Source organism: Suncus etruscus, chromosome 5 (assembly GCF_024139225.1).
Source record: "Suncus etruscus isolate mSunEtr1 chromosome 5, mSunEtr1.pri.cur, whole genome shotgun sequence".
In the NCBI taxonomy this organism is placed as follows: domain Eukaryota; kingdom Metazoa; phylum Chordata; class Mammalia; order Eulipotyphla; family Soricidae; genus Suncus; species Suncus etruscus.
This window is the reverse complement of record NC_064852.1, coordinates 127,905,192-127,920,817: the sequence shown is the minus strand read 5'-3', so window position 1 is coordinate 127,920,817 and position 15,626 is coordinate 127,905,192. Positions and strand designations below refer to the sequence as shown.

The following is a 15,626-nucleotide window of genomic DNA, read 5'->3' as shown; positions in this document are numbered from 1 at the left end:
TGATATTCGTCTCTGTCCTCACTGAACCAAATTAATAATGAGGCATCCTTGAACAATGCTGTTGGAACTAAGAATTATTAATCGGTGCATTGAATGTATGTAGCAATAGTTTCTTTTTCATAGGGTGTGAGTTGCCATTAGGATGTTATTTGTTGGGAACAATAGATAGTTGGTTTTCAAGATTTCAAGATTTTCATAGAGTTCTACAGTAGGTAGGACTTACTAGGGCTTACTTCAACTTTGTACTCAGAGATCACACCTAACAGAGCTCAGGGGACTATCTCCCATACTGTATCTGGGTATTGGGGATCAAACCCAGATCAGCTGCATGCAAGTACCTGCCCTGAAAAATCTTGATTAAATAAATAAATAAAGGAAAAAAGAAATATAGTACTAAATCCTGGATCTCTAACCAAAGGATGAGTTGACTAACTCAGGGATGTCTATCTTCACTGCTAGGGCAAGGACTGGGACTTGACTACCGTAGACCTAAGGAGAGAATAGCCTTGCACCAGATAATGAATATAGAGAAAAGTACTGCAGTGAATTTGTGTTAAAACCAAAGAAAAACATTACTTTTTTTTTTTTTTTTTTTTTGCTTTTGGGACCCATACCTAGTGGTGCTCAGGGTTAGAATCCAGGTATGTCAGGTGCATGGCAAGCACTCTACCTCCTGTAACTATCACATCAGCACAGGCAAATTTATTTTTTAAAAAAAAAGAAGAAAATATGCACAATCGTGGGCCAGGCCTCTTCTCAACAGTTAAGACTTTCCAGAGTTGATGTTAAAAGTAGTGATATGAGGAAAACTTCCTTGTGATCATATACACACATGAAAGATAGAAAGTCACTTAGAAATTACCAGACTTCGGACTTGCACACAGCAGTCTTCTCTAACAAGTCCTCCACATTGCAATTCTGATGCACACCCAAATGCCTAGTTCTCTGTTGCTGCATGTTGTGAGGTTGGCTGGACCATCTGAGGCCCACCTTCTTCAGCACCAGATGAACATTACAGCAAGTGAGTGATTCTTCCTTTACTTATTCTATTGTTTTTCTGCTGTGCAGAATTGTGGCATTGCAGATTGCCCTTCCTGGAGCTTGGTCCTAACACCCACTTAGTTTCTTAACCACTTGGAGTGACTTCTAAGTGCCATAGGGGTCAAGATAGGCAGGTGCTGGACTGAGCCAGGAAGGTGGTAATAACCTCAGATACAATTAGAGAGTGTTTTTTCATTTGTTCACTTAAAAAGATAGATTTCCAGGGGGACAGTGGGTGATTTTATTTTTATTTTCTGTAAAGGAGAAAATGAAAATATATTGGGGTTTGGGGTCTGGAAGTTAGGTTTGAAAAATAAACTGCTAATGAGAATCCCAAAGCCAACTGTGGAATTTGCCAAGTTACAGTATGATGGATGTAGTCAGTCTTACTGACTTGTATCTTCCACAGGGCAAGAAAGGAACCTGGGAATAGTTTCTCTTCAATAGACTTGTTAAGAGTTTTGTTTTTCACTTTCTTGAAACAGTAACTTGGACCCAACACCTAGCTATAAGATCCTCAGCTAAAGATTCAGTACTCTGTTTGCTCATTCCTTGCAGTTATTTTATTTAGTGTTGTACAAAGAACCATAAGCACGGGGCCCAAAAGATAGCATGGAAGTAAGGCGTTTGCCCTTCATGCGGAAGCACGGTGGTTCGAATCCTGGCATCCTCTATTGTCCCCCGAGCCTGCCAGGAGCGATTTCTGAGTGTAGAGCCAGGAGTGACCTCTGAGCGCTGCTGGGTGTGACCTAAAAACAAACAAACAAAAAAAACATAATCACATCCTCCATGTAGACAATTTGGTCAAAATCTAAGAAACCAAACTCTTATTGACATATCAGTTTAATATGCAGAGTCAGGTCTCTTAAGTTCATGTACTTAAATAAAATTGTGATCATTAGAGCATGGTTAAAAATTCTATTAGACTAAATATAATCAACTTTTTATAGATTTTTCATGTGATAGGGAAGGAATTTAAGCTCTAAAGACTCCAAATAATAAGCACTCTTTAAAATGGTGTATATTACAATAAAAATTTTAAATGGTGTATATTGATGGGTATGAGGGAGGATAGAGAAAAATTTGAAGATCAAATCCCTTGATATATGTCAATTAAATTTCATTTTTACTAGAATTTGCTGTAGTTAAGTCTCTTTAAAAATGCTAGATTTTTCCCTTTTGCAAAATTTATTATTTTTAATAGTAATCTAAGCACAATGTTTACAAACATGTTCATAGTTGAATTTCAGTCATTGAATGTACACCCCCCCTTCACCAGTGCAACCTTTCCATCGACAGTGTTCCCCATTTCCTTTCTCCCCCATCCCCTGCCTATCTTTGAGACAGATTCTATTTCTGTTTCACTATCATTGTCATGGTAGTTGTAGACACATTTATTTCTCTATCTGTGCTCACCACTCTTTGTGGTAAGCTTCATTCATATCATGAGCTGGTCCCTTCTGGCCCTCATCTATTGTCTCTGGGTATTATTACCATACTGTCTTTTATTTTTCTTAAATCTCACAGATGAGTGAGACTACTCTGTCTCTCTCCCTCTGACTCATTTCACTTAGCATGGTAGCCTTCATCGATATATAGGAAACTTTCCTGGCTTCATTTTTTTTTGAACAGCTGTGTAGTATTCCATTGTGTAGATGCACCACAGTTTCTTTAGTCACTCATCTGTTCTCAGACATTGAGTTGTTTCCAGATTCTGGCTATTGTAAATAGCACTGGCGGTGAACATAGGTATGTGGAGGGCATTTTTGTATTGTTCTTGTATAGGGATATACTCGTAGGTAAATCCCTTATCCCCAGCAGTAGTATTGCTGGACCATATGAGAGCTCAATTTCCAGGGTTTTGAGGAATATCCATATTTTTTTTCTAAAAAATGCTGGATATTTTCCATAAATGCTGCAGCCATCAAAATGTTCTATAACAATTCAACACTGGATTGCTTTTTCCTCCCAGTGATCAAAACAGCTGGGTGTTTTCCTGGTCTATTTGCAAATGCCTGAGAAATGAATGTTCAAGTTGGAGAGGCTCTTCCTTCAGTGTAGGGCTCTGTTGAGTTCTTCCTGATGCTCAGGTTTGTCTGGTGCCTGTGAGAAGCTGGCAAACTTCACTTTCACCTCAGCTTTTCAGGAGTCACTCAATACAAAAGGAATTGTTGGAGTTACAATTGGTGTCCTCCAAGTCTTGGAGTGATTGACCTCATTCTCTCAGATTTGAAATCTTTTTCAGAATCTGGATTTGATCAGAGTACAGCAGAAGCCACGGTCTTCCTCATTAGCTTTTTTCTGCTGGCACAGTGATCAGAACCCCTCTGCTCAGTTCCAGGAAATTCATGAGAAATCCAACTTCCAAACCAAGGAAAATAGTCTCAACTGTGTAGTGTTTGTGGAGAAAACTAGGGACAGAATTTAATTTTATATTTGCCCAGAAGAATAACAGTACAGAGAGAAACAAATAATTTCATTTAATTCTGATTTCAGCTCCTTTTTATTTTAACTAACACTGCGTTGATTTTATAGCATAATGATTCAATAAATGTTTATGATGAACACTTAGCAAAAACAGTTTATTAATATCCTGTTACCTCCGTTATAATTTTTTCTTCTCATGAGATGTTTTAAAGTTGCTCTTAAATAATTTTATTTATTGTATACATTCCAACGTTCTCTTCTCTCTTTAGTTAAAAGGATTAATTAAGCAATAGAAGTTCCTAGTGGAGTCACGTAGGGATGTTTTCATTGAAAGAAATTAATTCTATGTGATATTTTGGTTTTCTATTGACTCAGTAATTTCTTTCTATATTACTAATAATTCTTATTTTCAAATATCCATGATATATCCCAGAATCACAGCTTACATAAATATTTGCATTAGTTCTTATGGTAAAAATGTGTTGTTCTCTCCATTATGATTTCTTTGTTAGTGATGAATCTCTGGTTTCTGTAATTGAACCATCCGTCATAACCAGTTGCCTGGTACAATGGTTATTATTCATAAACAAGGTCCAATGTATTGAAGTTACAGTTCACAGTTGATTCTCTAGTGTCCCTAAATTTCTTTAATTTATAAATTACAAAGTTATTTTTAAATAATTTTCTAATAAGAAGACAGTCGTGTGTGTGTGTGTGACTCTGAGCTAGTTGAATTCTAAATCATCTTTTCTGAAATGATTGCTATAAGTACAGTTTCTGAAGTTGAGGTTGTATTAGACAGAGGAACAGTAAATACAAAAGGGCATTGAACAGCATTTTTTCAGTAGCATTCAAAACATATACATCTTTTTCTTGAACAAATTATAGATAATAGGAAAACATATCCACATTCATTTTGTATGTGACAATCAGTTGCTGGAAAGGTGCACACCTTCAAAGAGGAAAAAGTAAATTTGTTCTCAGTTCAGACATGAGAGGTAGAATTAGATAAATAATAATAAAAAGATCATAAATAAAGATAAATAATAAAAATAAATTGAGATAATAATAATTAAAGAAAATGTTTATGTTCTCGGACAGACACTTTGACAAAGAAGAAATACAAATGGCCAAAAGACACATGAAAAAATGCTCCACATCACTAATCATCAGGGAGGTGCAAATCAAAACAACTATGAGGTTCCACCTCACACCACAGAGAATGGCACACATCACAAAGAGTAAGAATAAACAGTGTTGGCAGGGATGTGGAGAGAAAGGAACTCTTTTTCACTGCTGGTGGGAATGCCGTCTAGTTCAACCTTTATGGAAAGCGATATGGAGATTCCTCCAAAAACTGGAAATCAGGCTCCCATACGATCCAGCTATACCACTCCTAGGAATATACCCTAGGAACACAAAAATACAATACAAAAATCCCTTCCTTACACCTATATTCATTGCAGCACTATTTACCATAGCAAGACTCTGGAAACAGCTAAGATGCCCTTCAACAGACGAATGTCTAAAGAAACTGTGGTACATATACACAATGGAATATTATGCAGCTGTCAGGAGAGATGAAGTCATAAAATTTTCCTATACATGGATGTACATGGAATCTATCATGCTGAGTGAAATAAGTCAAAGAGAGAGAGAAAGACACAGAATGGTCTCACTCATCTATGGGTTTTAAGAAAAATGAAACATTCTTGCAATAATAACTTTCAGACATGAAAGAAAAGAGCTGGAAGTTCCAGCTCACCTCATGAAGCTCACCACAAACAGGGATGAGTTTAGAGAAATAACTAAGTTTCGAACTAACCTAATAATGAGAATGTATGAGGGAAATAGACAGCCTGTCTAGAGTACAGGCGGGGATTGGATGGGGAAGAGGGAGATTTGACACATTGGTGACGGAAATGTTGCACTGGTGATGGATGGTGTTCTTTACATGACTGGAATCCAAACACAATCATGTATGTAATAAAGTTGTTTAAATAAAAAAAGGATGAAGCCCTGCCTCTCTAGACAATATGGATGGAACTTGAAGTAATCATAACAAGCTAACCAAATCAGGAAGTGAAAGGTAGTTGTCAATGATAGTTGGAAAAGATCACTCTAAACAAAAACTGGGTGCTGAAAGTAAATGATATGCATGATACCACTTCTGTGAAAGTTTTGTAAACCACAGTATCTAAAAAAGAAGAAAGAGAGAGGAGAAAGAGATGATAATTCTTTCCACATGGGCAGGCAGTGGGGAGAAGAGCAGGGGAAGTGTGGGAGGAAACTAGAATCTAAGAAAATGTGCACTGGTGAAGGGTTTTGGACATTGTATACTGAAATTCAATTATGAACAAGTTTGTGACTGAATCATGGTGATTCCATTAAATTAAAATTTTAGTTTTTAAAAAAGGAAAAAAAATATTTATGTTCTCGGTGTGTATTTTCGTAAGAAAACGCCTTTTGTTGTAGCCTTGAAATGAATAGGCTAATAATTCTGTGTCCAAGCATTGTGTGGACTGACTTAGTAACAAGGTAATGGATATAGGAAGTAGCAAGACCCAAAACCCAGCCCCTCTGGTCATCTCAGAAGAAACTTGGTAACAGCTGCCTTCGCTTCCTTGAACAAGTTGGACTTAGATCTGAAAACTAAGTGGATTCTGTTAACATTAAATGGAAAGCACTTGGGAGCTCTCCATGAAACTTAATAAAAGGGGAAGAAAATCCACCCACCAATTTGTTCTTCCCACTAGAAGAAACCCCACAGAGGAATATGCCATGTGTGGCAATCTTGAACTGACCCCAAACCACATCAGACACCACAATGTAGACTCAGTGCTTGCCTCTCTGCCTAAGGAGGCCATTTGTGATGGGCACATGTGGCTAGTTAGGGAAAAGTGGTGCAGTTCTGCCCTGCTGGTCTGGCTCATTCAGAAAACATCATTCATCATGTGTTTCCCACTGGCTTTCCAAACCCTGTTTCTTGAGTATTTCATCTCTGGCATAGCCGTTTTAGGATTTCATTACATTTTCCTTTAAGATAAAGTACCTTCTAATAATGGTTAATGCTTCATCTTGAGTGTAGACATTTAAATTCTTATGGTTTTATTGTTAAGCCTTTTCTGATGTGATCAAGTCATAAGTTTTGTGAGTGCACCACGATTTGTTCTTTTCACAGAATTAACAAAATACTTTTATTAAAATGAAGTAAAATACTTGGATGGGCCTTTTTACTGTTATATAATATTCACCCATCTTGTCTTATATCCCACTACTTGCTGGTCTTAGGGCCAATGCTTTACTTTGTTTATGAATTCTTGCATGAGAGTAATTGCATTCATTCATTTATTCATTTATGTATTGATGGTGATCCATACCCAGCACTGTTCAGATATTGCTCATGGTTATACACATATAAATTACTACTGGCTCTGCTCTGGGGACCTTATGAAATGCCAGGGATTGAACTTAGATTGGCTGCATGCAAGCCCTGCCGGCTTTATTATCACTCCAACTCAGAAAGTATACAAACTCATAGTTGTATGTTTAACTTCTTTTAATTAGGCACACATAATTTGTTTAAGTTCACAAGTAAATTTTCACTTTCCTAGTCTTAATACTTCTGAAGTAATTTGAAAAATAGAATCACATATGTTTGCAAGTCTTAATAAGTTAGCAAGTAAGACTTAGTTATGTAGACTTGTGAATGAATTAAAATTCTAATATGTTGGAGCTATCAGACTGTATACTCCAATTCCCTACTTTGTAAATGTGGGAAATCAAAGAGAGAAGTGGTCATTAGTCCAAGGTTTTATAGCCACTGGCTAAAACTAAACTAATCCATCTTTTCTGGATTTTTCATATCCTACTCTCGGAATTCTGAGGACGATCAGGAAAAGGTATTCCAATACATGAGTTTTCATTTATTTGCTTATAGCTGTAGTTAATAGTGGAGTATGAAACAATACCCAGAATAACATGCCACACAGAACAGACGCCCAAATGGGCTTTGCACGTGGTGTTAGTAAAGATGCAAGCACACCCTCTCTTCCTGTCTAGACTTCTCTCCCTGGGCATTCCATTACTCTTTTTTTTTCTTTTTCTTTTTACTTTATTTAAAGAAAATGCATTAAATAGTTGAAATAGTTGACTATAATTTGTTTCCAGATAAGTGAGAACAAAGTTATTTTAAAAAGTATAGAAAGGTCTATGGCCATAACACCCTGAACGCGCCCAATCTCGTCTGATCTCGGAAGCTAAGCAGGGTCAGGCCTGGTTAGTACTTGGATGGGAGACCACCTGGGAATACCAGGTGCTATAGGCTTAAAAATTAAAAAAAAGTATAGAAAGGAAAAGGAAGAAGGGGGGAAAAGTTTTTTAAAAAAAAAGGTACAGTAGCAAGCGCATTTGTGAGAATTATTGTATCTCCAATGAGGTCATTAATGCAGTAGCAGAAGGTTAGCTGTCCATTCTGTTAAATTGCAGTGTTCCAATAGGATGACAGCATCAAACAAATGAAATTGTCCAGAAATTCAAAGCACTATCACTGATACTGTGGCTTACAGGGACATGTTCTCAGCTGCCAAGCTTCCTAGAAGAAAGATATGGAGGAGGGAGGTTGCCCACACTCACTCCAAGAAGCCCTGGTGATACCATAAAGCCTGCGTACCTGAAATCTGGTCATATTGGTATCCCCGAAGGGAATCTTAGGTGATCAGGCAGGGCCATCAGGAAAATGGGTGTTTGTGGATGTTGGAGGCAGCAGACAGGGTTAGGGTTTGATACATCCTCTCCTCTGAAGATGGACAGCTTTCTGCTGCATGCATCTTTCACAGCTCAGTCTGCATCTTATTTGATAAAAGAGTGAGCCTATCAAACTGGCCTGATCTGAACTTGGCGACTGCATTTGTGACTATGATTACAGCTATCAGGCTTCCCAGAGAATGTTTCATCCCTTTAAATGGGAGCTTTCATTGTCCTTGTAACCTAAGTTACATAATAGAACGATCAGCCCTGTTTCCACAGATAACTTGGAATACTGCAGTTACTAGCCTGTCTATTTGACCACACACAACTCTTAGTAAAAGCTATTTATTGGTTTTTATCTTCCATAGCTCCACCTATCTTCCTGGCAGTCCTAAGAAACTATAGTATGTTTTTCCCCTGGTCTTAATTCTTTTGATATTAAAAAAGTTTTCTCAAAGCTCTTCAAAACTGTAGAGATCAAGAAAATTACTTCTTTGCTTTCTCATAAACTGTCCTACAGCTTAAACAGCATTTTAAAGAGCTTTGAGTCTTCCCCATATTATTCCTTGATTCACTTTCAGCCTTTTTTTCTATTTATTATCGTTACTGCAGTGACCAAAGATAGTATTTCTTGGTTTCTGTGTTCTCCACGGGTGCATAAGCCCCCATAGCAATGAGGCCAGGATCACAATGAAGCCTCGTATCTGTGATGGAGAACTGGGCCTTGTGCCTGCAGCATAGGCCCACTACCCTTATGTTCTCCCCTGGATATCTGGAGTTACACTTTTTGGAAAGGCAAAATAGAGACATAAGGAAGGGAGTGCCTGGTGTCAAGCAGAGTTGAGCGTCTTTTCAGCTGACCCCTTCCTGGACTCGCTGTTCTTTTAGAGGATTTCTCCCAAAGGGAAGAGGAAAAACAGATTCCTTTAGGGCAAGAGATAGTTTCTCTCTTGGGAAAACATAGTTACTTTAGGTTTATTTCCTAATGACCTTGTATAAAGTACTATATTTCAATTTGCCTGAGAACTTGGCACTTTCTTGTGTTTATTTTTAAGAATAATAGTGCTGTTTGTTTTCATGGGGTGAATCCAGGAATTGTCTGTCATTAGGCTGAAGTAAGCCTCTGTCTACTACAGCATGTCATGATGATGGCATGTGAACATGATTACCCACCTTATTCTTCAGGGTCCTAACTGCTGGCATCTTCTGAAACAGCACCTAAGAGCAAATCACCAACCTGGATCTTTTATTTCCCCACTAGTGCTCACTTGGGCCTCCATCTTCTTAAACTTCCCACCTCTCAACAACCTCAGTACATTCTCTGTAGGAGGAACCCCAGTAAATAGTATGAAGATGGACCTGGGACAAGCCTGAGGTGTTTGAGGAGGTTGCTCACCTAAGCTTTGGAAGAGTGGCCCCCCAAAGTAGAGCATCATGGAATGTGGACCCCAGACAACAGTTTGGAATTTTGAGAAATTGATCATGAATATTTAACCTATATGATAAAATGTGGTCTAGAATCCTTGTCTCCATATTTTTTTAATTTGGACATCTACTATCACATAACTAAGTATAACCCCCAATTTTGTTCTTTTTAGAGGAAATGAACAGCAGCAATGGGCATGTGAAAAAAAGAGAGGTTCAATGCCCTCTGTTTCAGGGTGTGACCTTGGCCTGAGATGACCTGAGAACGAGGTGTGGCTGGTACCCCCAAAATCCAGCTTCAGATGGACTTGTTTTCAGTGTTAAGCCTGACACTACCCCCTTGATGTGAAGTGGCCATTTCCGATTTGAGGGACAAAAAAAGATGGAAAATACAAAAGCAAAATGGTGAAATTGTAGTGAAAAATGTACCAAAAAAGCCAAGATTTTGAGAATGTGTCTGTCAAAATTAACCTCAATGAGCTCATTCTCTGTAGCATGGGGCTGTTTTGTAGTATACACTCATATTTTTTACTGAGGTATCGTTATGAGTTGATAAAGTTTAATGTGTTATAGGGTACAATGTTATCATATCACATACCTCACCAAAGTGCCAAAATCTTACTACCACATTCTATTGCAATTTTTTGTATCATAGATATAAAGGCTGATCCATTTGCATTCCTAGTAGCAGTGATTTTGGGCTGCCTTTTTCACCCACATCTCTGCCAATACTTGTTATTTCTGGACATTTCAATACAGGCCATTCTCACTGGTGGAAGATAATATGTCATTTTGATTTTATTTCCCTGATCATTATAATGAACTCTTTTCAGGTATCTATTGGATATCTATATGTCTTCCTTGATGAAGTAATCTGTTGAGCTTTTATATTTGATGAAGTAGCTTGTTTTTATGTTGCTGAATTTTGTGGATTTTTTATATTGGATGATAGCTCTTTATCAGATGTACAGTGTGGGAAGAGTTCCTCCCAATCAATAGGTTTTTTGTTTTAATGTAGTATATGTTTTTTTTTTATTTTGTTTTTCTGTATAAAAAAATTTAATTAAAGAAATAGATTGGTCCAGAAAGAAGGAAAGTTGCTAAAAATTTTTTTGAGAGGCTATTTTTTGGGGGCTTGTTTTTGGTTTTGTTTCGTTTGGTTTTTGCAGTGTTAGGGATCAAACCCAGAGACTCACACATGATATATCCCTAGTTCTAGAACAAGGTGTTAATTTTAGTTTTAGGGTCAGAGATATGGGGGAAAAGGCTGGAGTACATGATTTTTATGCAGAAGCCAGGAGTTTGAGCTCCACTATCACATAGTCCCTCAAATATTGCTGTGAATGTCTTTCACATATTTTATTCTAATTTTTTGTTTGGTTTTTGTTTTTTTGGTCACACCGCTGGTGTTCAGGGTTTACTCCTGGCTCTGCGCTCAGAAATCTCTCCTGCTAAGCATGTGGAACCATGTGGGATGCCGGGATTCGAACCACTGTCCAACCTGGGTTGACTGCGTGCCAGGCATACGCCCTACAGCTGTACTATCTCTCTGGCCCCCTTCTAATTATTTTTACAGCCATATGTTCTTTTTAAAGAAGCAAACTATTTTGTTATGTCAGCTATCTTTTTTTTTTCCACTTCTGATTTGAAGTCCACACCCATCTGTGCTCAGTTTACCCCTAGCACTGGGCTTTGGTATCATTCCTGGTGATGCCCAGGAGATCATATGTGGTGCCGGAAGTCAGTCAATGTCATCAGCATGCAAGACAGGCAACTTGCCCTCCATACTATCTGCCCCCTTTCTCTTTTGATGCCCCCTAACAAAATAATTGCTAAAGAAGAAAATTAGAATGTGAATTAATTAGATTATGATTAGAAAAATTAAAATTAAAAAATTATGTTCTGGGCCCGGAGAGATAGCACAGCAGCGTTTGCCTTGCAAGCAGCCAATCCAGGACCAAAGGTGGTTGGTTCGAATCCCGGTGTCCCATATGGTCCCCCGTGCCTGCCAGGAGCTATTTCTGAGCAGACAGCCAGGAGTAACCCCTGAGCACCGCCGGGTGTGGCCCAAAAACCAAAATAAAATAAAATAAAATAAAATACGTTCCAAATAGCTATGTTTTCTACCAACAAAAAAAGTCTGCAGCTTCAAGCTCTTTTTCTCAACTACTAAGCTATAATTTTAGCATCTTCAGCATGTCCTTCAGCTACTTGGTGTGAATGACACTATCAGAGTAGAGACAGGGCTGGAACTCTACTTCCTGAGCTCCAAATGACTCTCGAACCTACACAGCTGGTGATTTGGACTGTAAAGAGAATTATTTGCATCTGCAATCTTTTATTTATGCTTCTTTTAAGATTTGTAGGGAATAGCTTCGTATAGTTTCTGTTTAAAGTTTTGGGAGCTCAAAACAGTATAGAGATTCACTCATCCCTTCTATTTCTGGCTTATTTACAACACAGCAAGTCTTTGCAGTTAAATTTTAGATATGGGACTTTTCTTGACTAGATAATACGGAGGATTTCAATGTACTCTGATTAACAGATTGATGTGGCAACAATCGTATATTATCTCTTAAAACCTATGATTCTGGGGCCGGCGAGGTGGCACTAGAGGTAAGGTGTCTGCCTTGCAAGCGCTAGGCATATGCGTCCCATATGGTCCCCCCAAGCCAGGGGCAATTTCTGAACGCTTAGCCAGGAATAACCCCTGAGCATCAAACAGGTGTGGCCCGAAAAACAAAACAAAACAAAACAAAACAAAACAAAAACCTATGATTCTGTCACTCTTAGCTAAATTGTTTTCCAGAATCAAAAAGTGCCCCGAATCCTCAGCCTTGCAGATAAGAGTGTGCCTACATACAAGTATGTATACATGAGCTTCCATGTTAAAAGCAGGAAAAAACAATGTTGCTGTGCGCTTGAACTTCACCTCACAAACAAGCAGACCATTTTATCTGGGATCCATCAAATCAGGAAGTACCAAGATATTTTTGTAACTCTTTTGCAATATGATGCTGCATCTTTCTGCTTCCTTGAAAACAACATGTCCTATCCCTCAACTATCATAACACTTGGGTTAAATTTTTCAAAAACTTAAAATAGAATCCCATGATTGGACTGCATCCATCATCATACTGGATGAAACTAAGTCCCAGATACCGAGCCCCTAGAGGTCACTGTTAATTCCTTCCCTGCTACTGGAAAAATGTAGTTTCTTATCATACTCTCCAACTAACATGCTCTCTGGGACTCTATAACTCTAGGTGCTGCAGACAGACCAATGGGGAGTAAGACAAGAAATGTGGTTACCAAAAATTATACCATGAAGACTTGGGCATGAACTAGCTGTGCAAACCAAGCTTCAGGCAGGCCACAGTTAATAGGGCTACATGTCTCTGGGGGTACATCGAGGGGTACTATAGAATGGCCAGAAATGGCTAATGCCTGAGGATCTTCTAACTGATGGCCTCGCCACAGTATCTCACTGAAGACTACTGTCAACTACGTCAGCCTTGAATTTTTCCTCCCACTAGATTTCTAGAGCTTCATTATTTAAAAAAAAATGATTTGGTTCATTCAAAAGTGGTTTTTATACAACGTAAGACATCTTAGAAAGACAACACTTTGCAAAGAACAGCATCCTGCATATTTGAATGAAGTTGCCTTCTGCAGCCTCCCTCCACCATTCCTCTCCCTCTTTCTCAATCTCGATGTCTTCCTGGTGCCTGGGATGACAGCTACCTTCCACCCCACTGCTCTGCATTTCATTTCCATCTTCTCTCAGCTTGATCAAGCCTCCCTGGAAAGTTTATTCTCTTCCAGTTGCACATATACATATTTCTTCCTACTTGCCCCTTCAGCTTTCAGCTTTTGCCAGAGAATTTTATTTCTTCTTTATCCTACTGGCACTTTAAAGCCAAAACATTGATCACAGACAAGTAACTCTTGCCTACATTAACTACATTACTACATTAACTACAAATTACTACATTAGCTACAAATTTAATACATTTCACTGTGTGACTTTTTCCCCCTACATCTGGCCCCCAATTATGAGACTCTTGTTAGTCCCCTACAAGAAAGTAGATAATACTTTAATTAAAGGTCAGTACTTTAGGTATTTTCTAGCTTATATTTATATTTCTAGCTGTTAGTGGCAGGTAAGAAAACAGGCACTGAATAAATATTTGCTTAATTACCAAATTTAAAAAAAGTCGTATTTATTGAGTACTGTTCCATAAGCTGACCTGTCTCCAAGCTAAGTTCTGTTTTACATTCTAAGTAATGCATTATACTATCTTCATATAAGTAAAGAAAGTATTTTAACCATAGTGGATATGATAAGCAATATAATGAAACCAGAGAATTCATGTTATTTCACCACATGAAGATATAAATGGGCTGGTACATGGCTGACCTATGTTCATTGATAACTGGTACTCCTTATGCTTCCCCAAACCTGCCAGGAGTGATCCCTGAATTTATCAGGAGTAAGCCCTGAGATCCTTCAAGTGTGGCCCAAAAACATAAATTATGAATAGTCTTTAGGGATAAGTGTTGCAATTTATCTTGAAATAATTTTTATGGCAAAAGATATTTATATCTCTACTAATAAATGTCTAAATTAACTTCAAATAAAGCCTGTCTTCCTGATTATAAGGGATTTCAGTGGAGCCAAAACCCAGTGAAATGTACAAGAAAGATTGCAGTGATAAAACCTGGCTTAAAAACAGGATAAATTTCATCTGCTCATTGTTCCAACACCATTATTAAAAAAAAAAAGAAACTTGGTCATGAATTTGTAATGCACCAAATCTCCTTCCCATATTCTGGATTCTTCTTCTCTTGGCCTTTTCATCTTCCTGGAGAAAAGCCAAACACTTACTTATTGATGTGTAAAACTTCTTGCCAGCTAGAAAAAGGGGGAAATAAGTCATATGTAATTGATTTTGGCATAAAATCAAAAGTCATCATGAGAACTAATGAAAATGTTATTGATTGTATAGAATTTCTTTTATTTGCGTAATTTCTCTCATTTGTGTATTTATTCATTCCACAAATATAGATGATATTATGAAGATTGTGACAATAGAAAAAGTATTTATATATGTGTGTGTATGTATATAGTCCCCAAAAATGTCTGAAAATGTGAATTGTCTGAGCTATACATATGCAGCATATTACACTGTTATTACAGTAAAAATGCAGAATTGAGAGACCAGAAAAATAGAAAAAGAACCAATGCATTTGATTCCCAATGCCACATGGTTTCTCTTGTGCATCACAGAGTGCAGCTCTGAAGATCCCCCCTCTGCAGCTTTGCCAGTAGCCTGGATAGTTCTGCCACCCCATGTGAGCACCACTTGGGAGATCCCCAAGAAAAGGACAGAATTGAGGGCCTGAGGTTGTGACCTTGTGGCAGAGCACTGCCTTGTATGAGAACCTGGGTTCTACCCATAACTGCAGACAAAAAACAAGAGCAGCAAAATTGAAAATTACAGTGGCAGTGACTTTAAACTGTTTCTAACTCAAAGGACCATTTCACTGTATTCTGTCCTTAATATCCTAAAACTTGAGCATAGCAAAAAGGGTTCATATTTAAAATAAAGAAGGAATAATGTTTGCCATCCAGGTAATTCATCTTCCCGTCATTGTTTTCCTATCAGTTCTGCTTAAATGTTTTCAGCGGCTTTGAGAATGGCCTTCAGAAGAGCAGACCTGCCTAGACATAAGGTTTCTTAGGCATCTGCTCTTGTTGAGATGCATCAGGGAGTCCTCCAAAGGTCTATCTGTGTAACATAGGTGGAGCAGAATCCAAACAACCTTGGCTTGTAAACAGTTCTGTTCCAAAGGCTTGACCTTTTTTTAGGAACTGAAATCTTCTACGTATACCTTACTTGAATAACCAAAATCAAGAGAAGGACTCTGAAGGCTAGTGACCTGTCTTGTCTGTCCGAGGCAGTGAGTCTTATCAGGACCCC

General features: G+C 38.1%; 1 non-coding gene across 1 annotated transcript; it reads left to right on the top strand.

Annotated features, from left to right (window-relative positions):
• Positions 1 to 7,676: 7,676 nt before the first annotated feature.
• Positions 7,677 to 7,795, top strand: LOC126009989 (5S ribosomal RNA). Its single transcript, XR_007496135.1, has one exon. It is a non-coding gene; the product is annotated as a 5S ribosomal RNA (ribosomal RNA).
• The last annotated feature ends 7,831 nt before the right edge of the window (positions 7,796 to 15,626 follow it).